The 25,741-nt window shown below is 36.4% G+C and overlaps 1 protein-coding gene and 1 pseudogene across 4 annotated transcripts in view; both read left to right on the top strand.

Moving 5' to 3' along the window:
- The window catches only part of FCHSD2 (FCH and double SH3 domains 2), a 244,604-nt gene that overhangs the window by 146,852 nt on the left and 72,011 nt on the right, over window positions 1–25,741 (top strand). The window lies entirely within an intron of this gene.
- LOC142870695 (uncharacterized) lies at window positions 19,243–19,325 on the top strand (annotated as a pseudogene).

The raw sequence follows: 25,741 nt of genomic DNA, 5'->3' as shown, positions 1-25,741 counted from the left end.
CACTCCATTCAGATCTTTCTGCTCAAATGTGGCTTTATCAATGAAGCCTTCCCTGATTACCCGATATAAGATACGATCTCTTCTTCTCTCTCTATTCCTTTACCTTGTTTATGTTTATTGTATTTATTACAACCTCATATAAAACCTCATTTTATTAAGAGCAGGAGTTTTTGTCTTTTATTCCCATGCAGTATCTTCAGCATCTAGAATAATGTCTGACAAATAGTAGGCTCTTGATAAATATTTGTTGAATGACTTTTTGTAGATGTATGTTTAATAAATTCATTTGGTTGAAATTGATTTGGGTGATATGTTTAGCAGTATTATTTATGAAGCTGTAAGTTAGATAGATGTTTTATTTGTTTTACAAAGAGAATTAGCTCAACTGGCCTTGAGAGTTTACTTTACAAATGTAGATGTTTTCGAAAAGAGAATTAGAAATTAGAGATCTTTTGAAAAAGAAGCTGTTAGTAGAATAGGTGGGAAGTGTACTTATCATCAGCCATATGTTTCTGGAGATCTAAGATATGGAGCTTACCTTGTTGCCTAAGTTTTTGATGCTTGTCATCTTTTCTGAAGACCATTTTTCGAAGAATTTCTTCTTCCCTAACTATAACCTTTCTTTCTGACCCAACCCTATCAGATGTCTCATGATCTCTGGCATACTTTAATTCAATAAAGCCTTCCTCCAGGAGTAGGCTTTCATTGCTTTATTGTATTTCTTAACCTGTGAGATCCTGTTTCTTCATCTGTGGAAATAGAGCTAACAACATCCTTTTCATTATTTGTAAATAGGTGTAAGTGCCTGGCACATAGTAGGTGTTCTCCAAATATTTATTCTCTGTCTACCTTCTCTCATTTACCACTAATCAATATAACTTAATGTCTCATCTTTATCAGTAAGTTTTTGTGTATCTTAACCAAATTTTCTTACCAAAATAGTTGGTTAACACAAGTAAACAAAAAAGTATATGGAAATATTTTTGCTCTAAAAATACTGAAGCCTAATATTAGATTGGTATTTTCCCTTATGGACCATATATATCTTTCTGGCATTAAAATAGAGAAGAGAGAGTTGCTTCATCTGAGTAACCAACCAAGACCCATATAAATTAAAGTACACAGGGAGTTTCCAAGCATTAAAACTTGTGAGTGCTCTTCCTCCCTAACTTTGTCTTCATTTGGTAAGACATGCACAAACATATTGTGAAGCTTTAGAGACTTTGTTGGTTCTTACCAAAAATAAAAATGCTCTAAAGTGTGCCTGTTCAGAGGGCCAACAACATACGGATTCTGAGAGTTATCTTTTAAGGAAAGAGTGTAGCTATTAGAGTATTCTTGTAAAATAGTATTTTCCCTAAGCTATATGGGAGTGAGAACTTTTTCTGCTATACTGAATTCTAGCCTTATTTCCTCTGTAAGCATGATTGATTTCAGTTAGATATTAAGAACTTACAAAGAGACTATGAAAAGGTACAAATCATTGGGAAAAATAACAGGTTTATTAAAGTAGTGATGTTGAGACTCTTTAGAAAAAGAAAAAATTTTGATCCTTTACAGCATACCAGGGCCAAGTAAATTATAGATTTGTTAAAGAGAAATGTAGTAGAGAAAAACATGAGTGAATATTTATCTATTCTTAGTGAAGGAATGAGATTTTTAAGTATTCTAGCAAAGGCAAGAACTATATAAAAAAATGATAATACATTTGACAATCCCAAATTTTAAAAATGTATAATAATAGTAACAACAACAATAGCTAATATTTATTGAACTAATAGTGCCAAGCCTTGTAGTAAGTTCATTACTGTAAGTCAGAGTCTCAAGGTTGAGAAGCTCTGCCCTATAGCTACAGTCTTTAACCCTGGTCTGCTTTCCATGTTATCACAGGCAACATTATTACCAGATGTTTTGCCATGGTATAAAAAGTACGGCTAGCTTCCCCAATCTGCAGCATCTGTTTCCTCACTGCCTTGCAACTCTACCATTTAGCAGAGCCACTTTTATTAGTTTTTTTGTTACAGCAATGACCCGCTATAAGATACTAATTCTGTATTAATTAGGATAAAAGCTAAACAACTAAAATAGAGACCCAAAATGAAATGGCTCACACAAGATAGATGTTAATTATTTCTCATGCAGTAATTGAGGGTAGATGGGCAGGTTTTGCCTCATTAAGTTATTCAAGGACCCAAGTAGCAGGGTGGCTCTACCACTTTCTGTCATGGCCTGGTTAAACCTGAATCATTGACTTAGTGGGATTCTAGCCAGTGAGTAGGGGAAAGAAAGCATGAAGAAGACACACCTGTTCTCTTAAAATCTAGTTCTGAAAGTGGCATATATTACTTTTGCTCACATTGTATTAGAGAGAATGTAATCACATGGACATACCTAATAGCAGAGGAGGCTAGGGATTACATTCTCACACTATGTACCCAGAAAAAAGGGAGAATGGATTTTTGTGGATGACAACAAATAGTTTCCACCACAACCACTATTTGTGCTACCTCTAAATATCTGATAAGCCAAATGATAACATGGGAGTTAAAGAGTTCTTATAAACCAATAAGAAAAATAAAAATTACATCAGCAAGGTGGCTCATTCCTATAATCCCAGCAGTTTGGGAGGTCAAGGTGGAAAGAACGCTTGAGGCCAGGAGTTTGATAGCAGCCTGGGCAATATAGTCAGATCCTATCTATACAAAAAATAAAAAACAATTAAAAAATTAGCCATGCACAGTGGTGCATGCCTGCAGTCCCAACTACATGGGAGGCTGAGGTGAGAGGATCACTTGAGTCCAGGAGTTTGGGGCTGCAGTGAGTTATGATCACACCACTGCACTCCAGCCTGGGTGACAGAACAAGGTCCTGTCTCAAAAAATAAAATTCTAAAAAAGAAACAAGGAAAAGATACAAATTCAGTTTACAAAAGAAATGCAAAAGACTAGTGACTGTATATCAATGGTCAATTGATTTTCAACCAAAGTACCCAAAGAGTTCAATGGATGAAAGAATAGTCTTTCAACAAATGATGCTGGCACAGTTGCATATCCATATGAAAAAAGAATGAAATTGGACCTCTACCTCACACCATATGTAAAAATTAATTCAAAATGGATCAAAGACCTAAATGTAAGAACTCAAACTATAAAACTCATAGAAGGAAAAAAATGTAATAGGAAAAAAATGTAACTACTGCCTTAGAATAGGCAGTAGTTTCTTCAATATCACCAAAAGCATAAGTAACAAAATAAAAATAGATTGCATGTTTTAAAATGTCTGCACATCAAAGAAATCTATGAAGAGCATGAAAATACAACCTATAGAATCAGAGAGAATATTTGTAAATTATGTATCTGATAAGGATCTGATGTTCAGAATATAAAAAGAAACCTTATGACTTAACAATAAAAAGAAAAATAACCTGATTTTTTTAAAGGGCAAAGACTTTTAATAGACTGTTTTCCAAAGAAGATATGAAAAAATGCTTAACACCATTAGTCATTAGGAAAATGTAAATGAAGACCACAATGAAACACCACTTCATACCCAGTTGGATGGCTAGAATTTAAAAACAAAACAAAACAAAAAAAACAGAAAATAACAAGTATTGGGGAGAACATGCTAAAAATTGGTTGAGAATGTAAAATGATGCAGCTATTGTGGAAAAACAGTTCAGTGGTTTCTCAAACTGTTAAACAGAATTACCATATGACCTAGAAACTCCACTCTTAGGTATATACCCAAGAGAATTGGAAACAGGTGTTCAGTGTACACAAATGTTTATAGCAGCATTATTCATAATAGTCAAAAAGTAGAAACAACTCAAATGTTCATCAGCTGATTAATGGATAAACAAAACAAACATGGTTTACCTAAACAGTGGAATGTTATTCAGCCTTAAAATGGAATGTAGTATTCATTTATGCTACAACATGGATAGACCTTGAAAACATTGTGTTAAATAAAAGAAGCCAGACAAAAAAGGCTATTATAATACTGTATGATTTGTTTTATATTAAATGTCCAGAGTAGGCAAATCCATAAAGGCAGAAAGTAGATGAGTGGTTTCTAGGTGCTGGGGTAGGGAGAAATGGCATTGACTACTACTTAATGGGTGTGAGGTTTCTATTTGAGGTGATGGGAATGTTCTAGAATTAGATAGTTCCCTAGAACTATTAGATAGATGGTTCCCTAACTTTGTGAACATGCTAAAAGCCATTGCACTGTATACTTTAAAATGATGAACTTTATATTGTGACTAATATCACGATTAAAAACAAATTAAGGCCGGGCGCGGTGGCTCACGCCTGTAATCCTAGCTCTCTGGGAGGCCGAGGCGGGCGGATTGCTCGAGGTCAGGAGTTCGAAACCAGCCTGAGCAAGAGCGAGACCCCGTCTCTACTATAAATAGAAAGAAATTAATTGGCCAACTAATATATACAAAAAATTAGCTGGGCATGGTGGCGAATGCCTGTAGTCCCAGCTACTTGGGAGGCTGAGGCAGGAGGATTGCTTGAGCCAGGAGTTTGAGGTTGCTGTGAGCTAGGCTGACGCCACGGCACTCACTCTAGCCTGGGCAACAAAGTGAGACTCTGTCTCAAAAAAAAAAAAAAAACAAATTAAAAGACTAGTAACTGCAAAAATCCACTGTCCTACCAATAATCAAAGAAATGGAAATTACAACAATGTTAATGTTAATTGTATCCATCAAAATGGCAAGTTAAAATTTTGTGAATACATTCATATTCTGTTGTTGGGAGTGTAAATTAATACTGTTGTTTTGGAGGGCTTATTGGTAATATATATCAAATGCCTTAACATAAACTATACTTTGCCTTGGCAATTGTATTCTAGGAATTTATTCTGATATATAAATAGATATCTGTGAAAGTATTTGTCTACATGCATGATGATTATAATGGGCTTGAAAATTGAAAGCAACTAAAATGTTCAAAAATAACACATTCAGAAAATTGAAGTAATTGAAATATTGGTAAAAATCAATAAATAATTTATGATATATCCATGTTATGTCATAAAAATTATGTTGTACAGGCCGGGCGCTGTGGCTCACGCCTGTAATCCTAGCTCTTGGGAGGCCGAGGCGGGCGGATTGCTCAAGGTCAGGAGTTCAAAACCAGCCTGAGCAAGAGCGAGACCCCGTCTCTACTATAAATTGAAAGAAATTAATTGGCCAATTGATATATATATAAAAAAAAAAAAAATTAGCCGGGCATGGTGGCGCATGCCTGTAGTCCCAGCTACCCGGGAGGCTGAGGCAGAAGGATCACTCGAGCCCAGGAGTTTGAGGTTGCTGTGAGCTAGGCTGACGCCACGGCACTCACTCTAGCCTGGGCAACAAAGCGAGACTCTGTCTCAAAAAAAAAAAAAAAAAAAAAAAAAAATTATGTTGTACAGTATTATAACATTATATTGCCGTGAGAAATGTTGACATTATATTAAGTGATTAGAATGGGGGTCATAAATGATACATAAAATATATTTCTAAATTTGTTTTTAAAGTCTATTTTATAAGTACATGTTCACATATTTATATATATTTATATATATGGATAGTCATCAAATACTTAGAAAGGATTCTCTAGATTGTGAGATTACCTGTGATTTTTGTTTTCTTCGGATTTTTTTTTACACTGAACATGTATTATATGCATAATTAGAAAATTATGTGTTTAATATAGTTTCTTTTTACTCTAGGGATTTTGGCGCACTGACTTTGATTTGTGATTAGGAAAATCTGTGGACTAACTTTTGGGAGATTTCATAGTAAGGGCTGTTCCAACAGAGTGTGCTGGAGGGTGGCAGTTCTTATATGTCCATTAGGACCAGCAGTAGAGTTGTGTGGTTATTAATCTTTCATTATGATCCTCTTTCTTGCTAGACTTGGGGACTATGTCTGATTAGTTCATTTGCATAGAACAAAATCTTGTGATCAATTTCTGTGTGAGTCAAGTAAATACTGACTTTAGCTTTAGTTCTAGTCAGATAATTTACAGGTATCACAGGTTAGAGGGGGCACTAAATAGGAATATAAGTGGATTTTTGTAGATCAAGCAATGCTATGGGAAACCCTCTTAAATTCTGTTCCTCTGCTAGACTTGGGCCTGGGTGAGAGTGTGGAAGAGAAGAGCTCAAGCCTCTCTTGCGACACGTTGTATTTCTTACCTAAGGGAAGTGTAAATAAATTTAAACATAAAACCTAGGTCTTCAGCCGGGCGCGGTGGCTCATGCCTGTAATCCTAGCACTTTGGGAGGCCAAGGCAGGAGGACTGCTTGAGCTCAGGAGTTCGAGACAAACCTGAACAAGAGCGAGACCCCGTCTCTACTATAAATAGAAAGAAATTAACCAAACAACTAAAAATAGAAAAAATTAGCGGGGCACAGTGCCGTGTGCCTGTAGTCCCAGCTACTCAGGAAGCTGAGGCAGGAGGATCATTTGAGCCCAGGAGTTTGAGGTTGCTGTGAGCTAGGCTGACACCAAGTACTCTAGCCCAGGCAACAGAGTGAAACTCTGTCTCAAAAAAACCCCAGAAACCTAGGTCTTCCCCTAAATTTAAAGCTGTTAATTTTGGAATAAGATATATTGGAAAATGCTCAGGCCCCATTGATACCCTGCATCACCTGGGCATACCAGCAAGAAGATGTGGCCCCTTGATGGGACTTCTAAGCATCCATAACTGTAAGAAATATGTTTATATTCTTTATAAATTAATAAAAGAAAAGAAAATGGTCAGACTTCAGAATCATACAAACCTAAGTGTAAGTTCTATAATACTGCCGTAATGGGAGGGAGAATGAGGGGGAGAGGCAATAACCCACCCAACAGGTACAATGAACACCATTTGGGTGATGGGCACATTTATAGCCCTGACGCAAGCCTTGAAACAAAAACATTTGTAAGCCCTTAATATTTTGAAATTAAAAAAAAAAAGTTCTAATACTGCCTCCTACCAGTTGTGTAATGTTGACGAAGTCATTTAATGTGGGTAAAGGTTTAAAAATTCTTTTCCCTTCTGCATGATAAGTTGACCTTGTGTTAACTTTTTAACTCTGTTGTCCCAAAACATTATTGTTCCCCTAATGAGTTTTTTAAGACTTTTTTTCCCTAATTGCCCTCACCCATATGAAATGTTAATACCACATATATACTATATACCTGTTGATATACTGGGGCCGTTTGGAGGGCCACAAATTATCGTTAATATCTAAGAAACTTCCCCACCCCCACCCCCCGACCAATTTTTCACCCATTGGTGGTTGTTTCCCGTTAGTAATTAATGCATGCCCTAGAGTCCTGATAAATGTGCTATGTCAAACATGTTTCTTAAACTCCATCTAATTAAAGACCTGTAAATATTTTATAAGAGACTACCATATCCTTGAGTTTACCACAGGACAGTCACTCTAATGACTGCACGTCCCTTTCAGGGACCTGCAATCTATACCTATAGCATTGCTATAAGAGATGTTGGCCCCTGTGGGGCATGTGGCTGTTAAACTAGAGTGACTCCCTAACCTGCTGTTGTGAGTTTCATTTTCTTGGACCTGAATCTCACCTGGGGCATGAGGAAGGGGGCTGGGATGCAAGGAGACTAGCTTTTGGGTAGCTGTGTGCATACCTAAGATGCATAGATAACTTCAAAGACTATTCCCACAAAGAGGAATACCCGGTGCTGGCTTGTTGCCAGGCTATCATTTTTGTCCTATATCTCTTTGAGTAGACTGGTGCCAAGTATGCCCTATAATAGTCTTGTGAGTATAAATGTCTAGTTGAACCTGAGAAATTCCCCTGGGCATTATATTTAACATCTCAGGACCCAAGATGAGATGTTATCTACTTTACAGTGTTGTGAAAGCAAGAGATACTGCACAATGCTCCTGGCATGTAATAGATATTCCATAAATGGTAGCTATTACTGTTTATACTATCATATATTTTAATGTAATGTATGCAGGATATTTCTACAATACCTATTTTCACTGACTTGTGTTAGAGGACATTGTCAGGTGTTGACATTTAGAGCATTGTAATTATTGATCATGTAATTCTTTAGTTTTAACGCCATGTCATACAATAAAAGTTAAAGTTGGCAGCATCACAGTAAATAATGATTAAAGTCTGAATATTTATTAATCAGTCTATCTTTTTAAAATTACATATTATTATATTTTAGAAACTTTAGGTATCTCTGTGTTATTTTCTTCCCTTTTAAATTTCAAAGAAAGTTTATCTTAATGTGTACTTATAACAGCAGTTTAGAATATTTTTATGTGCCTTAGAATAAATATCTCAATTATAGATATGCTAACTAAAATTTCTTGCAGCTATTGTACTAAGGAAATATCAAAATGTAACATTTAGGTATCTTGTCTTATTCATTCATTCAGCCAGTATATCTGAATAAACACTAAGTGTTAGGCACCATCCTGAGTGCCTGAGATCACTGAGCAAAACACACAACATCCTTTCCCTTATGGAGTTTATAGCCAGTGGAAAAAGATACAATAAACAGCAAACAATAATTAATTGTGTTAACAGTGATTTTTTTAATTCAGTTTTTAAATTATACGGTTTTTGTTTCTTTTTTATTTGTATCTACTTTTGCCTATAATGAAAATATTAATATATCTGTTCATTTCTTTTAGCTTGTAGTATGTACAGAGAAACCTCAAAATTACAATACCATTATTACTATTGACAGAAGAACAACTAAATAAAGTTTAAGACTTCCTTGACTTCTTTTGTCTCTAGACTGTATCCCACTAAGGATATATAGTTCCATTGTATTCAGTTTAGGGTTTTATTTTTCATCCTTTTAAAATATAATTTTATATTTTGAATATGTAAATCTTATAAAACATGTATATGTTTGAAAGTCAGATCTGCGGTCTCAGGGACTTCTCACTTCCATCTCTATTCCCTTCACCTCTTTCTTACCAGCCTCTCATCTCAATCTGTCATTCTCTTCAATTTCCTCTCCTTTCATTGAAACTATTAATAACTAACTAAGGTAATGTGAATTTCACCTCTACTGCTTTCCCATAATCCAAGGTAGAAACTTTAATGATCAGTGAAATTAGGGAAAACCAAGAAGCAGAAGGGAGTTTTTTTTTTAAAGCCCCTAAATTAGCTGTAAACTAGATTCATTTCCTAGAGAACTGCAAGTCTCCACCCAGGATTTGAGCCTTGCAGAGCATCTGTGCTCTCCCATCCCATAATCTCCGTACTGTTCTATGCTGACTTTGTCCTGATTGAGTTTCTTGCTAATCTTTTTCCTCTTAAAGCTTTTCTCGTCATCTTGGACTTTATCCAGTAGTAAATAAATCCCTTATTTCCTCAAATTAGAAAAAAAAGAAAATATTTCAAACATAGAAAAAATACAAAGAATAATATAAATGTTTATGTATAACTTAAAATTAATAAATAGTGACTTCATTCAATTCATATTATTTTTTTAAAGAAATCAAACAGTTTAAATCTCATTGTATCACCCCCTCCTGTTTTTTTCTTTCTTTTCTCATTCCCTCCCACTTCCAGAGATAGCCACTCTTCTGAAGATAGTATCATTAGTTTCTGACCACATTTTTTTTTTTTTTTTTGAGACAGAGTCTCGCTTTGTTGCCCAGGCTAGAGTGAGTGCCGTGGCGTCAGCCTAGCTCACAGCAACCTCAAACTCCTGGGCTCGAGTGATCCTTCTGCCTCAGCCTCCCAAGTAGCTGGGACTACAGGCATGCGCCACCATGCCCGGCTAATTTTTTCTATATATATCAGTTGGCCAATTAATTTCTTTGTATTTATAGTAGAGACGGGGTCTCACTCTTGCTCAGGCTGGTTTTGAACTCCTGACCTTGAGCAATCCACCCGCCTCAGCCTCCCAAGAGCTAGGATTACAGGCGTGAGCCACCGCGCCCGGCTTGACCACATTTTTTAAACTTAATTTCTTTTTCTTCTTCTTTTCTTTTCTTTTTCTTTTTTTTTTTTTTTTTTGAGGTAAGGTCTTGCTCTGTTGTCCAGGCTAGAGTTCAGTGGTGTGATAAGCCACTCAGCAATTTCAGTTCTATACCTAGAACTGAAAACGTGCAATGTACATGTACATGTTTGTATGTACATATGTATATGAAAACATGTACTAAAATGTTCATAGCAGCATTTTGATTTTTTTTTTTGAGACACAGTCTCGCTTTGTTGCCCAGGCTAGAGTGAGTGCCGTGGCGTCAGCCTAGCTCACAGCAACCTCAAACTCCTGGGCTCAAGCAATCCTGCTGCCTCAGCCTCCCGAGTAGCTGGGACTATAGGCATGTGCCACCATGCCCGGCTAATTTTTTTTATATATATATTAGTTGGCCAATTAATTTCTTTCTATTTATAGTAGAGACGGGGTCTCGCTCTTGCTCAGGCTGGTTTCGAACTCCTGACCTCGAGCAATCCGCCCGCCTCGACCTCCCAGAGTGCTAGGATTACAGGCGTGAGCCACCGCGCCCGGCCCAGCATTTTTTAATAGTAAAATATTAGAAAGAATTCAAACACCTTTCAATGGCAGAATATATACATCAATTGCAGTTTATACAATGGGATACAATACAGAAGCTAAAGTGAATTGAGTTACATGTATTTTTGGGTAAATTCCAAAAACACAATGTATTCACTAAAAATATCAAGTTGCAGAACATTATAATGCCACTTTACATAATTTCTTAAAAGCATAAAATGTTATTGCATATTGTTTATGAATATATAGTATATTTATGTGGAATTTAAAAAGTACTAAAAGTGTGGTCAGATTCACTTGATCCCAGGAGTTTAAGGTTGCAGTGGACTATGATCACACATTCAGATTGGACAGGAAGAAGTAAAATTGTCTGCATTTTCAGATGACATGATCTTATAGAGAAAATCTTAATCCACAAAAATACTATGAACTCATAATATGCCGAAATAAAAAAAGAAAATACTATGAACTACTATATGATTTCAACAAAGTTGCAGGATATGAGATCAACACACAAAAATTAGTTATATTTCTGTATGCTAGCAATGAACAATCTGAAAAAGAAATTAAGAAAATAAATCCATTTACAATAGCATAAAAAATTAAGCATTAAAATCCTTAGGAATAAATTTAACCAAGGAGGTGTAAGACTTGTACATTAAAAACTACATAACATTGTTGAAAGAAAATAAAGATCTGTAATAAATTAATGAATAGACTTTTGATATTCATAGATTGGAAGACTTAATATTGTTAAGATGACAGTACAGGCAGTACCTCGATTACAGATGACCTGACTTGTGGTACTTACAAACAGGCTCCCAAGGCTCCCGTAAGTATAATTTATAATTAAATAATTAAATTAAGAATTCAGGGCCGGGCGCGGTGGCTCACGCCTGTAATCCTAGCTCTCTGGGAGGCCGAGGCGGGTGGATTGCTCGAGGTCAGGAGTTTGAAACCAGCCTGAGCAAGAGCGAGACCCCGTCTCTACTATAAATAGAAAGAAACTAATTGGCCAACTAATATATAGAGAAAAAATTAGCCGGGCATGGTGGCGCATGCCTGTAGTCCCAGCTACTTGGGAGGCTGAGACAGAAGGATCGCTTGAGCCCAGGAGTTTGAGGTTGCTGTGAGCTAGGCTGACGCCACGGCACTCACTCTAACCTGGGCAACAAAGTGAGACTCTGTCTCAAAAAAAAAAAAAAAAGAATTCAGGAACTAGTTTCTTCCTGGAATGTAAACAAACCTGCATAGCATAAATGGTTCATTGACGTAGCATCTTTACGCTAGCAGCTAGTCTCATTGTTTATGTGGTCACTTATACACAGCATCACTTTTGTCTTAACTTTTTTTTTTTTTTTTGAGACAGGGTCTCACTCTGTCACCAGTGCTAGAGTGCAGTGGCATTATCATAGCTCACTGCAACCTCAAATTCCTAGGCTCGTCTCCTGAGTAGCTGGAACCACAGGCATGCACCACCATGCCCAGCTAATTTTTTCTATTTTTAGTAGAGATGGGGGTCTCGCTCTTGCTCAGGCTGGTCTCGAACTGACCTCAAGGCAATCCTCCCACCTCAGCCTCCCAGAATACAAGGCACAAATAAGTTTCTGTAACTTATAACTACAGTACAGGGATATTATTATTACAGTATTGCACTGTATTATTACCACATATGAGCCATTATAGTATTGTTATTATTATTGCCATATACGCACTGTTCATCAGGCATCTGAGTTACATACAAGTTCAACCTACAGGCATTTTCAGGAACATATATCTCTTCCATAACCTGGGGACAGTCTTTACTCCCTAAATTGATGTACAGGTTCAATGCAATCTCTATAGGATTTCCAACTGCATTTTATACAGAAATGGGGAAGCTGATTCTAAAATTCTTGTGGTACTCCAAGAGTACCTTGAATGCCCAAGCAATCTTGAAAAGAAGAACAAAGTTTCAGGACTCACCCTTCCAGATTTCAGAACTTACTACAAGAAAGCCAGGTATCATGGCTCATGCCTGTAATCCTAATACTTTGGGAGGCCAAGGCAGGAGGACTGCTTGAGGCCAGGAGTTTGAGGCCAGCCTGGCAACATAGCCAGATCCTGTCTCTACAAAACATTAAAAAAAATATCTGGGGTAGTGATGCATGCCTATAGTCCCAGATACTTGAAAGGCTGAGGCAGGAGGATTGCTTGAGCCCAAGAATTCAAGGCTGCAATGAGCTATAATCTCACCACCACACTCCAGTCTGGGCAAGAGTGAGACCCAGTTTTAAAAAATAAAAATAAAAAACTTACTACAAAGATATAGTAATCCAAAACAGTATAATACTTACATAAGGATAGACATATAGATTAATGAAATAGAATTGAGAGTTCAGAAATAAACTTATACATATATATGGTCAGTTACTTTTCTACAAGAGATATAATAGTCTTCAACAAATGGTGCTGAGACAACTGGATATACACATGCAGTAGGAATAAGTTGGACCCTTATCTTACTCCATGTATAAAAATTAACTCAAAATGGATCAAAGACCTAGATTTAAGAGCATACGCTATAAAATTCTTAGGAGAAAACATAGAAACAAATCATGACTTTGGATTTGGCCATGGATTCTTAGATAAGACACCAAAAAGCACAAGTAACTAAAAGAAAAATAGATAAATTGGACTTCATCAAAATTAAAATTTCTGTACATCAAAGGATACTATCAATAAAATAAAAGGACAAACCTTAGAATTGAAGAAAATACTTATAAATCATATGTCTGATAAGGGTCTGATATTCAGAATATATAACAAATTCTTACAACTAAACACAAAAAGACAACAGCCCAATTAGAAAATGAGCAGATTATTTCCCGTCCTTTAAGGATAAAAAAAAAAAAAAAAGAAAAAAAAAAAAAGAAAATGAGCAGAGGACTTGAATAGACATTTTTCCAAAGAAAAATGGTCAAAAGCACATGAAAAGATGCTTGATGTCATTAGTCATTCAGGAAATGCTAATTAAAACCACAATGAGATGTGACTTCAAACTCACTAGGATAGCAATAATAAAAATAAAATAAAATGAATGGCATAGCATATAGCATTCTAAGCATGTTGGTGAATACCTTTTGTTTTCTTTTTCTATTTTGTTGAGTCCAGAGTCTCACTCTGTTGCCCCGACTAGAGTGCCATGGCATCAACCTAGCTCACAGCAACCTCAAACTCCTGGGCTCAAGTGATCCTACTGCCTCAGCCTCCCAAGTAGCTGGGACTACAGGCATGTGCCACCATGCCCGGTTAATTTTTTCTATATATTTTTAGTTGGCCAATTAATTTATTTCTATTTTTTAGTAGAGACAGGGCCTCGCTCTTGCTCAGGCTAGTTTCAAACTCCTGACCTTGCGCGATACACCCACCTTAGCCTCCCAGAGTGCTAGGATTATAGGCATGAGCCACTGTGCCCAGCCTGTTTTTTTTGAATTTTTAAAATATATGTATTTTCTGTTTGATTACCAAAGTACCAAAAGAAAATTTACTAAGTATAGAAAAACCAAAACATAAAATGTCCCAATATGTAGCAGTGAAACACTCTTACTGTCATCTTGGCATATCCTCTCTAATCTTTTTTATGCATGTATTACTTATACATGTTTTAAAATTGGTATCGTATTTATATAAGTACTTTTCTTTTTTCACATAAGATACATTTTGAACTATTCCTACCTTTAAATGTTACTTGAAAATGTGATTTTAATGACTACATAGTATTTGATCCTATTAATATGCCATAAACTTTCTCATCTTTTTTTTCTGCTTTTATAAATCTGTAGTGAAGATTCTTTTATACAAATCTTTATGCACCTCTTTGATAACTTCCTTTGATAACTTCCTTTTTAAAAATGTATTCCTGGTTAAAAAAAAAAGATTAATACTTTCCATTTGGCTGGCTGATTGATTGCCTTCTAGAAAATGTTTATCAATTTATACTTCTAAAAGCAATGTGTGAAAGTACCTGTCCTTGCACCCTTGTCAAAACTGTGTTTTAGGCAGGGCGCAGTGGCTCACACCTGTAATCCTAGCTCTCTGGGAGGCCGAGGCGGGTGGATTGCTCGAGGTCAGGAGTTCGAAACCAGCCTGAGCAAGAGCGAGACCCCGTCTCTACTATAAATAGAAAGAAATTAATTGCCCAACTCATATATAGAGAAAAAATTAGCCGGGCATGGTGGCGCATGCCTGTAGTCCCAGCTACTTGGGAGGCTGAGGCAGAAGGATTGCTTGAGCCCAGGAGTTTGAGGTTGCTGTGAGCTAGGCTGACGCCACGGCACTCACCCTAGCCTAGGCAACAAAGTGAGACTCTGTCTCCAAAAAAAAACAACAAAAATAAACCTGTGTTTTAATTAAACAAATGTACATATATTTGAGCAAGAATTTGGATGAAGGTGAAATATTCTTTTATTTACTTTCCCTTTTTTTTTTTTATTTTGGCATATTATGGGGGTACAGATTTTAAGGTTTCAATAAATGCCCATTCCCCCCCTCCCCCCAAAAGTCTGAGTCTCCATCATGACCATCCCCCAGATGGTGCACATCTCACTCACTATGTATGTATATACCCGCCCCCCTCCCCCCTCCCACCTGCCCAATACCCTATTACTGTAGCACCTATGTGTCTACTTAGGTGCTACTCAGTTAATACCAGTTTGCTGGAGAATATATCTGGTGCTTGTTTTTCCATTCTTGGGATACTTCACTTAGTAGTATGGGTTCCAGCTCTAACCAGGAAAATATAAGGTGTGCTATATCACCATTGTTTCTTAGAGCTGAATAGTACTCCATGGTGTACATATATACTTTCCCTTTTTCTTTTCTTCTCTTTTTACTTATGAAGTAGAAAAGCAAGGAATATTCTTAATTTTTAACTTTTCGCATACTAATAGGTGAACATTTTCATTTTGTGTTACTTAAACAACTCTTCTGACCATTAATGAGTTGAAGAAAAGCATAGATTACTAGAAGAACAAGATAGTTAATGATAAAGGTAGTAATGATACATAGAATGACAGTATATATTTTATACTAAGCAATCTGACATCCAATGTAATTTATAATTTATATGTTTATAAACAAATTCTATAGGCTGGGCGCAGTGGCTCACACCTGTAATCCTAGCACTCCGGGAGGCCAAGGCAGGAAGATCGCTTGAGATCAGGAGTTTGAAACCACCCTGAGCAAGAGTGAGACCCCCCCCCCCCGTATCTACTAATAATGGAAAAATTAGCCAGGTGTGGTGGCACACACCTATAGTCCCAGCTACTTGGGAGGCTGAGGCAGGAGGATCACTTGAGCTCAGGAGTTTGAGGTTGCTGTAAGCTAGGCTGACACCACGGCACCCTAGCCCAGGCGACAGAGCAAGACTTTCTCAAAAAAAATAAAAAAATTATAAACATAAATTCTATAGTTATTTATATAATTTATAATTTTAGTATAGTACTTATATCCTCTTAGATACTATTTAAGTAAGACATGGGGGATATGGTGAATTTTAGCAAATGTTTTTATTTTAGGCTATTCATGCATTCATAAACAAATAGTTACTGAATACCTTCTGTGTTTTATTCCCTGGGGACACAATAGTGAACAAGACCCATATCGCCTCTGTTCCCTTGAGTGAGAATAAAAATATTAAAATAGTTTATTTATTGACTATTTGTTACTTGCCACACATCATGCTAACCTCATTACATATATTATTTCCTTTAATATTAAAATATTTGGCAACTGCATTTTCGATATTAGCATGTTTCTGATCAAGCCTGTTCACATCAATGAAATAGTAACATACTTTACAAAAGGCCTTTCAGTATCTAAAGTGTGAAGTGTGTGTCATAAGCACAGTATAAACACCCACACGCAGCCATTTAAATATTATTGTGAGACTTTCAGTCTTTAGAATCTTGCTAGTGATGGGTTTAAAAGGTTAAGGATGATGGCAAAGCTTATTTCCTACTTAGGGCTAAAATTTATTTATCCTACTTCTATGAAATTAGAGCCAAGAGTCATCTGTGGTAGGCCATAAATGCCTTTTCAATTTGAATTTGCTTGCACTTTCTACACAGGCTAAAGCACTGCCGTATAACACACTAGGGGACTCTTGCCAGGGGAGACTGTATAAGCAGTCCACAGATGTTCTCAAAGAAGCTCCCTGGGACTTTACTACTTGGTAATAGAAAGAGTCACCAGCTGTCTGCATAGATTTCCTATAAGAGATCAAAATCTGGCAGAGAAACTGAAATGTTTTCACCAAACAGGCAGCTTTTAACATCTGTATAAACCTCTATAACACTTTTGAGAAAATGAAGTTATAATTGTAGATACTATAACTTTGGAATAAGAAAACTGAAACTTAATTTCTGTTTTATAATTTTAAATCCATTCTTTAGAAAGGTTTTTAAGGCATAATATATTGCAGCCACTCTTTTATTAAGTGTGGAAAAAAATGCTTAGTTGTAATTTTTTAGGGAGGAATTGCTGTCATTGTTCTGAGAATTGGATTCTGTCTTTCTTGACCTTCCGTCCTTCCTGAATGTCCTCAGCTAATGTTTTTTCTGTGATTCAGATACTGCTGAGCACAGCAGAAGTTTTTGCTGGAATTGACTTTAGTATGGACATGTGAGTGTTTATAATAAGGAAAGCCAAATTCTTTTTTTCATAGGCTCTTTACTTGAACAATTTGATATTCTGAATAACTATATACTCCCCAAAAGGAACAATTTGGCTATTGTATTAAAATTTGAAAATATCCTGCATTATGTATTTAGTAGCTCAGAGACCATTTTTATTAAGTGTAAAGACCAAAACTTCTGTGGCTCTATACTAACTATATTATTTTAGAAAATATTAATAATCTTAAATATGCTTTAGAGTACAACTCCAAGACCATTTTAAAACCTAATTAATTCGTTTACTGAGAAGACAGAAATAATCAAAATGATAAATTAGTCTTGGGTTAGCTTTGATAACTATTTATTTCAGTAGTTTTAAGAATTGAATCATTCTGTTAATAAAAATTGTTACTAATGTAATTCTGAAGGACTTTTAAGACAGGTCCCTTCCCCACTGTTTTAGTAGAATCTGGGTTAAAAAAATGAAGAAAATTGACCCTCTTCTAACAAACCTATAGAGACTCACTACCTGCTGGAAGATGCCTAAGCTTCTTCATCTCGTAAGATGTTGTGATCTGCTCACCTCTCTTCTAGTAAGGAAGAAGACACCCTGCAAGTCCCTGACTTATTTTCTTCGCTGTAGACACACCTAGACCCCAGTATAGAAGGAAATAGAGGGTAAAGGATGCTAGGTTTGGTTCTTCCCAAGGCTGCTACTGCTTTGGACACCTGTAACCAACTATCCTAGGCCCTTCTTGTCTAGATCTTTGAGACTTTCTCAGTTCTTTGGACCTTTTCAGGTTTCTTGAACTTCTGATAATGGCCTTATCTAACAGTCTTAGTGGGGCTAACATCTAAATTCCTGTATGAATCTTAGAATTCAAAATCCTCCACAATTTGAATTTACCTTACTTCCAAGCCTTACCTTCAGCACTCTTCATTATTTTACCTCAGGCAACTAAATTCTGCCATTGAGGGTGCTGTGGGTGTATTTTCCTACCTGGAATGCCTTCTTCCTATCTAAATTCACATCACCCTTAGAGACAGTCCCTGAAAACTCCACCAATAATAATCTATTGTTTCCCTTGCTACTTAGACATAGCACTTGTCCTTACTTTGTTCCATATTTTAATTACATTAAATTAACACATTATTCTGTTTCACATACTTTATCTTATGTTCTATATTTCCCATGGTGTCTTAACATAATACTGAATGTACTCAAACATCATTTCCTTCAGAAAATCTTTTTAAAACCTCCATATTTGTCAAGGTGCCTCTCTTCTAGTACTCCATATAATTGAAATTATGCTATTACATGCTTGTTTCCATTGCTTGGCCAAGTTCTCTCGGTCATATATTCAAAAACACATACAAACACAGACTCAACCCTTGGCATAGTTCTTGGCACAGAGTAGGTTCTCAAGAAATACTTCACTGAAGCGAACTGTTGTTGAATATAATTATTTTATTATTGTGCTTATCACAGAGTTTTTTTTTTCATAATATCCCAAATTGCATAGATAAAGCAGGTGCAGAGAAATTTAGCTGTTGTGTGAATATACCATATGTCTAAGATTGTTCCTCTTGGAGGCTGTCTTGAGCTGTAAAGGATAAGACCATGTTTTGTTCAACCACCAATTGTTATTTTGGAAGACAGCAATTGAAACATCTAAGGGGATCAGACTATTTCCTTTCCATTAATGATCCCATTATGTCCAAGAAATGTATATTGACTCTTCCCTAAAATTTCAATGTAAAGAACATTCAGATTGCCAAGAGCAGGGATGTTGCTTCCTAAACTAAAACTAAAGCTATATATATTTTTCATGCCAAATACTTTCTGGCCTTCCAGCTCTATTTGCCACCAGCTGTGCAACTGTGTCCTTATCCTCACTACCTGTTAGTCATCAGGACCATAGCTAAGGAAGAGATCCTCTTTGTTATTGGGGTGGTATGGTTGGTAAGCAGAAATCTGCTATTTAAATGTTTAGTTTTTAACAAAAAAATTATGAGACATGTAAAGAAACAGAAACGTATAGCCCATACACAGGGGTAAAAAGGAGTCAATAAAGACTATAATTTTCAGGGATCATTTCTATAGTTCATTACTAGAGAAGTTTTTCTGAACATGTAGAGCACCAAAAAAAATTTTTTTAATTAAAAAAAACACAGTCAGTAGAAACATCCCCAAGAAAGTCCCTACATTGGACATACTAGACAAAGATTTAAAATTGCCTATTTTTAATATATTCAAAGAGCTAAGGTAAATCATGTCTGAAGAACTAAAGGGAAGTATGAGAAGGATATCTCACTAAATATAGAATATCAACAAAGGGATAGAAAATATAAAAAGGAACTAAATAGAAATGCTGGAGTTAAAAATGTAATAACTGAAACAAAAATATACTAGAAAGGTTTGACAGCAAAATTGAGCTGGCAAAAGAACAAATCTGTGATCATAAAGGTCAGTTAAGATTATCCAGTCTGAGAAAGAGTAAATAATGTAAAGTCTGATTTAAACGACAATGCATAAAGCAGTAATTATAAAACATTGATGGGCTTATAGTATATAAAGATGTATTTGTATGATTAATAATAGCACAGAAAAGGGAGAGAATGGAGCTATATAGGGGCAAAATTGTATACTATTGAAATTAAGGTTGCATTAATCTAAACCAAATTGCTTTAAATTAAGATGTTAATTGTAATACCTGGGAAGCCACTACAAAGGTAATTTCAGAATATGTAGTAAGAGAAATAAGGGAATTAAAGTGATACATCGAAAATATCTATTTAACAGACCTCATGAGGAGATAGTATTACTTTATATTATTATTTTATAGATGAAGAAACAGAGAGGTTATATTACTCAAGTACATAATAGAGTCCAACACAAAAAACAAATCTGACCAGGCACAGTGGCTCAGGCCTGTAATCCCAGCACTTTGGGAGATCAAGACAGGAGGATTGCTTGAGGCTAGGAGTTGAAGGCAATATAGCAAGATTCCGTTTCTAAAAATAAAAAAATTAGCTGGGCGTGGTGGCACACACCTACAGTCCTATTTACTCAGGAGGTGGAGACTGGGAGATTGCTTGAGTCCAGAGTTTAAGGTTACAGTGAGCTATGATTTCACCACTGCACTCCAACCTGGGTGACAGAGGAGGGAACCTGTCTCAGAAGAAAAACAAACAACAAAAACACCAAGTCCATCACCAAAATTCCATAGTGTAGTCCTATAACAGATATAGATGAAATTCTCTGATAGAACATAGAAATGGTTAACCTTTATTATTTTAATAATCATCTTTTACAAGTACCATACTCTTTTGACTCCATCAGATCAGGAATTTAAAGCTCAAGAATAATCAGTGTCTTCCCAGAGTAATGTTGCTTTTAAGTGATAGAATGGAGATTTGAATGCAGATGTATATGATTTAAGGCTTTATATTGGACCATACTGTTTTGGAGTTGCAACCTAAATATTATGTGGTTTTAGCACACTCACAACCAGATGACTATAAGTAGTACAGCAAACCTCTTTCAGCCATCTGACTTCTCTTGCATGTTAGTGGATGACTCAAGAGAATAACATGGACTCTGATGAAAAGCAGTAGTGAGGTTTTTTTTTTCTTCCTGGTTTTATAATTCAGACAGAAACTTTGTTTGCTTACTCTTTCATAGAACCTGAAGTAACTCAGTAATTTTAAATAAAACAACCAAGTATAAAATTAGGTGATGTGTTTCTAATTCTACTTTATATCAATAACAAATTCAACCACATATTAAGATATTTACAGTGTTGCATATGCATCCCAGTATTTACTTCGATTCTTTAAATTTGTAAAAAGCTACTTTCTCTTTGCAACCTGGTTAGGTACAGCTTAGAGTCTTCTGAGAAAAATGACAAGCAAACAATATTTTCTTCTAACATCAGCAAAGGAAGACTGTAGAATTTGATGATTTGGCTTTAAGACAATTCACATTTATCATCATCTTGACTTTTTAACCAAAGACTATTTTAGAAAAGCCCATTGCTCTGAGAAAAGAAGAGTTTGTTTTTCTAGGCCGCATTAAGGAAACACAGGGAGTTCAACATAACTCTATGACTAAAGAATCTATGCCCTTCCTGGATCCAAATAAGGAGGCCACTGTTTAAAGTTCTTACTTTAGGGAAAATTGCATCAAATGCTTAGAAAAATGACACATTTTTTCTCCTAATTCCTAATTCATTGTAATTTTCCTCTTCAAACAAGTTCCAGGGGATTTATACTTTCCGGTATAATAAACATTCAGTGGAGCACCCTAGAATCCTAAGTTTCTGAATTTGTCTTTAGAATAACCCAAATTTGTTTACTATTTTGAATATTTGCCATTATAAGTTTGGGTTCCAAACTCTACTGATTTTAGGAGTCAGGTAGATCAAATGAGTAAAGAGGGCAGGGGTAATATGTCAGGGAGTGTGTGGTCTAATAGCTACCTGGAAAGAACATGGCTGCTCAAAGGCATTCAAATTCCATTTTTTAAAAGTACCAATGGATCATTAAAACATTGCTTGCTGATCAAAGGCCCTATGTTTTCTGAGTTTACAAATTACAGAATTTCCCCCCTAGAAATTTGTATCCAATAATCAAAAAAAAGTTTGACTATTTTTTAAATGTATATTTGGATGAGTTACCTACCAAATTTTTTCATATTGGAAACTGTCAAGGAGCTGCCAGATTAACTCATATTTGTATAAACCTTGAAAGAATGCTTCTCTTGCCATTTCAGAGCATATATGTGAATGCTAAGGTATCATTAAGAAATTTATTGCTCTTCATACAGGTCTTTTTAAATTGAAATTTGCATACATCTGCTCATTTGAAATTGAAGAAACAAGTGTATTTTGAGAACATTTTTGTGCCTTGGTCACTTAAATGTGTAAATGCTAACTAAGCAAGACTCAGATGCATCTTCACCATGTATGCCCTTGTCACACTGTTATACTTGTGATACTTTTATCATTTATTGTGAGCTTTAACTACTTCTTACCTTACTTTAAATTTATAAGAAATATTTGCAGCTTTTGGGTTGTATTTGTTTGTGATTCAGCTTTGAAATAGAAATTGTCTACTTTAAGCTCTTAGATTGGTTTAATTGAAAAGAATCAGGATTAGTAAGGCAAGCTATTAAATTATTATTACTTGCAATTAATTGTCCATGTACATCATGGTTTTTTTCTTATAATGCAACCAAAAGACACAATTTTAATATGGCTGATAGAAGCTGTAATTGTCATTGATTACCTTTTAGTAAAGAGTCTTTTGATTGCAAGTATTAATAACAATGACCCAACTCAAAGTACCTTAAGCAAAACAGGGAAATTGTTGGCTCACGTAACCAAATCACAGGAAGAATGAGGTAGGACTTGCTCAGGAACCACCCAATCCAAGGGCACCATATGTCCCTCTCCTCTATCCCTCATTCCCATCTTCACTCTGTCAGAATTTCTCATAACTGCTTTTCCTTATGAGTTGGTTTACTTCTCTCCTACTATAGATAGGCTTTATCTGCTTGGTGGGAACAGTAGCCATTTGGTGGGAAAATAGGCCATTTTTAATTCATCTTTCAGCTTCTATCCCAAGGATGGCCTAATTTAATTTAGGTCAAGTGCCCATCTCTGTCCAGTAACTAGGAACAGAGGGCAGAGCTCTTACCTAGCTTGGTCTATAAGTTCACCCCTATGGTCAGGAGAGCAAGATCTGTTGCTAGAAGGAAGAAGAAGACATGCAAAGGTCATATATGTTTTATGTCTTGGGATTCCACATAAGATGCCACTACTAAAAAGGTTTGAAAACTACTGCATTAAACAAAATTTTGTGGACTCAGTTACTTGTCTAGCTTGTACAAAATGTTACAAGTGTTATGTAACATTAGGCTTACTTTTCAGTCATGGGACTCAAATGTGGGTTTAGTCATTGTTTGTTTGTTTGTTTTTTTTTTTTTTTGAGACGGAGTCTCACTTGTTGCCCAGGCTAGAGTGAGTGCCGTGGCGTCAGCCTAGCTCACAGCAACCTCAAACTCCTGGGCTCAAGTAATCCTTCTGCCTCAGCCTCCTGAGTAGCTGGGACTACAGGCATGCCCCACCATGCCCGGCTAATTTTTTTTATATGCATATATATTAGTTGGCCAATTAATTTCTTTCTATTTATAGTAGAGACGGGGTCTTGCTCTTGCTCAGGCTGGTTTCGAACTCCTGACCTCGAGCAATCCGCCCGCCTCAGCCTCACAGAGTGCTAGGATTACAGGCATGAGCTACCGCGCCCGGCTTAGTCATTGTTTTTAACATATGAATTATGATCAGTGTATTATTTGTTGAACAGATATTCACTGAGCACTACAAGTATGTCATACCTGGTACTGCAGTGGTGATGTAATGGTAAACAGAAAGAAATGATCCCTCCCTTCATGGAAATTAAAAATCAAAAGGAGAGACTTACAAATAAGCATCAGCAGCACATAGTTATATGCTATGATCAGGAGTTATGGAGTAAAAAGCCAAGAGAGAGAACCAGAGTAGTTATGATGAAGTGAAGATATTAAGGATGAATAAGAGTGAGCCAGACCAAGGGAGAGAAGGCAGAGGGTATCCAAGGCAAAATGAAAGCCTATGTGAAAGCTCAGAGACAAAAAAGGATTATTGGAGGAACCAAAAAATACATGCTGTGGGGAAAATGTAATGGGGAGCAGTAAGTAATAAGTGAAGAAGCTTAAGAGGCAAGCCAAGTTCAGAAAACGTGGTCCATGATGAAGATTTTTTAAAACCTTTTCCTAAAAGCGATGGGTAGCCAATGAACAGTGTTGAGCAGTCAAGTAAAACGTACAATTTAGAAACATTCTCCTAGCTGCAGAATGGAAATGGGTTGGTGAGAGGGACAAGTAGCTGTGGGGCAACAGAAGATTACTGCAATAAACCTGATGAGACAAAATGACCAGAATAATAGCTGTGGAGATTAGGAGGAGAGGCTGGATTTGATAAATATTTAAGAAGTAGAGTCAACAAGATTTAGTAATTAACTGGATGTGGGAGGATGAGGCAGAGGAAAAGATAAACCTTGACTTCCAGGTTTTTGCCACAGGCAAGTGAGTGGATAGTGGCATCACATGCTGAGCTAGGAATACAAAAAGAAAAGCAGATGGAGAAGAAAATGGTTTACTCCAAAAGAGATAGTTTGATTTATAGGTTTGAAAGTCAGAGGAGGGAAATAGTGTCTGATCAAAATGTAAAACAAGGCCGGGCGCTGTGGCTCACGCATGTAATCCTAGCTCTTGGGAGGCCGAGGCGGGCGGATTGCTCAAGGTCAGGAGTTCAAAACCAGCCTGAGCAAGAGCGAGACCCCGTCTCTACTATAAATAGAAAGAAATTAATTGGCCAACTGATATATATATAAAAAAAAATTAGCCGGACATGGTGGCGCATGCCTGTAGTCCCAGCTACTCGGGAGGCTGAGGCAGAAGGATCACTCAAGCCCAGGAGTCTGAGGTTGCTGTGAGCTAGGCTGACGCCACGGCACTCACTCTAGCCTGGACAACAAAGCGAGACTCTGTCTCAAAAAAAAAAAAAAAAATGTAAAACAACAATAGCAAAACAATTAGCATTGACCCAGAATGCTATTACAAGATTTTGTGAGGGTGTATATGTAGGCATCTGACCTTGTCTATATAATTCCATTTGACAAATGTTTATTGGATGGATGCCTTATTATGCAAGATGTAAGGGGAGGTTAAAAAATTAAAAATTTTAAAAAATTGTCAGTTTGAGTAATTACATTGTCAAAATAAAATATAGAGACTAATCTCTAAATTTAAACCATTTTTTAATCATATATATATATATATATATATATACTTTTTTTTTTTGAGACAGAGTCTCCTTTTGTTACCCAGGCTAGAGTGAGTGCCTTGGCGTCAGCCTAGCTCACAGCAACCTCAAACTCCTGGGCTCAAGCAATCCTACTGCCTCAGCCTCCCGAGTAGCTGGGACTACAGGCACGCGCCACCATACCCGGCTAATTTTTTGTATATATATTAGTTGGCCAATTAATTTCTTTCTATTTATAGTAGAGGCAGAGTCTAACTCTTGCTCAGGCTGGTTTCAAAATCCTGACTTTGAGCAATCCTCGCGCCTCGGCCTCCCAGAGTGCTAGGATTATAGGCGTGAGCCACTGCGCCCTGGCCAATTTAAGCCAAGAGGAATTGCAATTTAGGGCAACACACAGATTGGGTACGAAATGTCTAAAGGACAAAGAAGATTGTAGGTTTGATTAAAAGGAGAAGTATTACATATTCTTTTTTTTTTTTTTTTTTTTTTTTTTGAGACAGAGTCTCGCTTTCTTGCCCAGGCTAGAGTGAGTGCCATGGCGTCAGCCTAGCTCACAGCAACCTCAAACTCCTGGGCTCAAGCGATCCTCCTGCCTCAGCCTCCCGAGTAGCTGGGACTACAGGCATGCGCCACCATGCCCGGCTAATTTTTTGTATATATATTTTAGTTGGTCAATTAATTTATTTCTATTTTTGGTAGAGACAGG

Source organism: Microcebus murinus, chromosome 4 (assembly GCF_040939455.1).
Source record: "Microcebus murinus isolate Inina chromosome 4, M.murinus_Inina_mat1.0, whole genome shotgun sequence".
In the NCBI taxonomy this organism is placed as follows: Eukaryota; Metazoa; Chordata; class Mammalia; order Primates; family Cheirogaleidae; genus Microcebus; species Microcebus murinus.
This window is presented reverse-complemented; position numbering and strand designations above follow the sequence as displayed.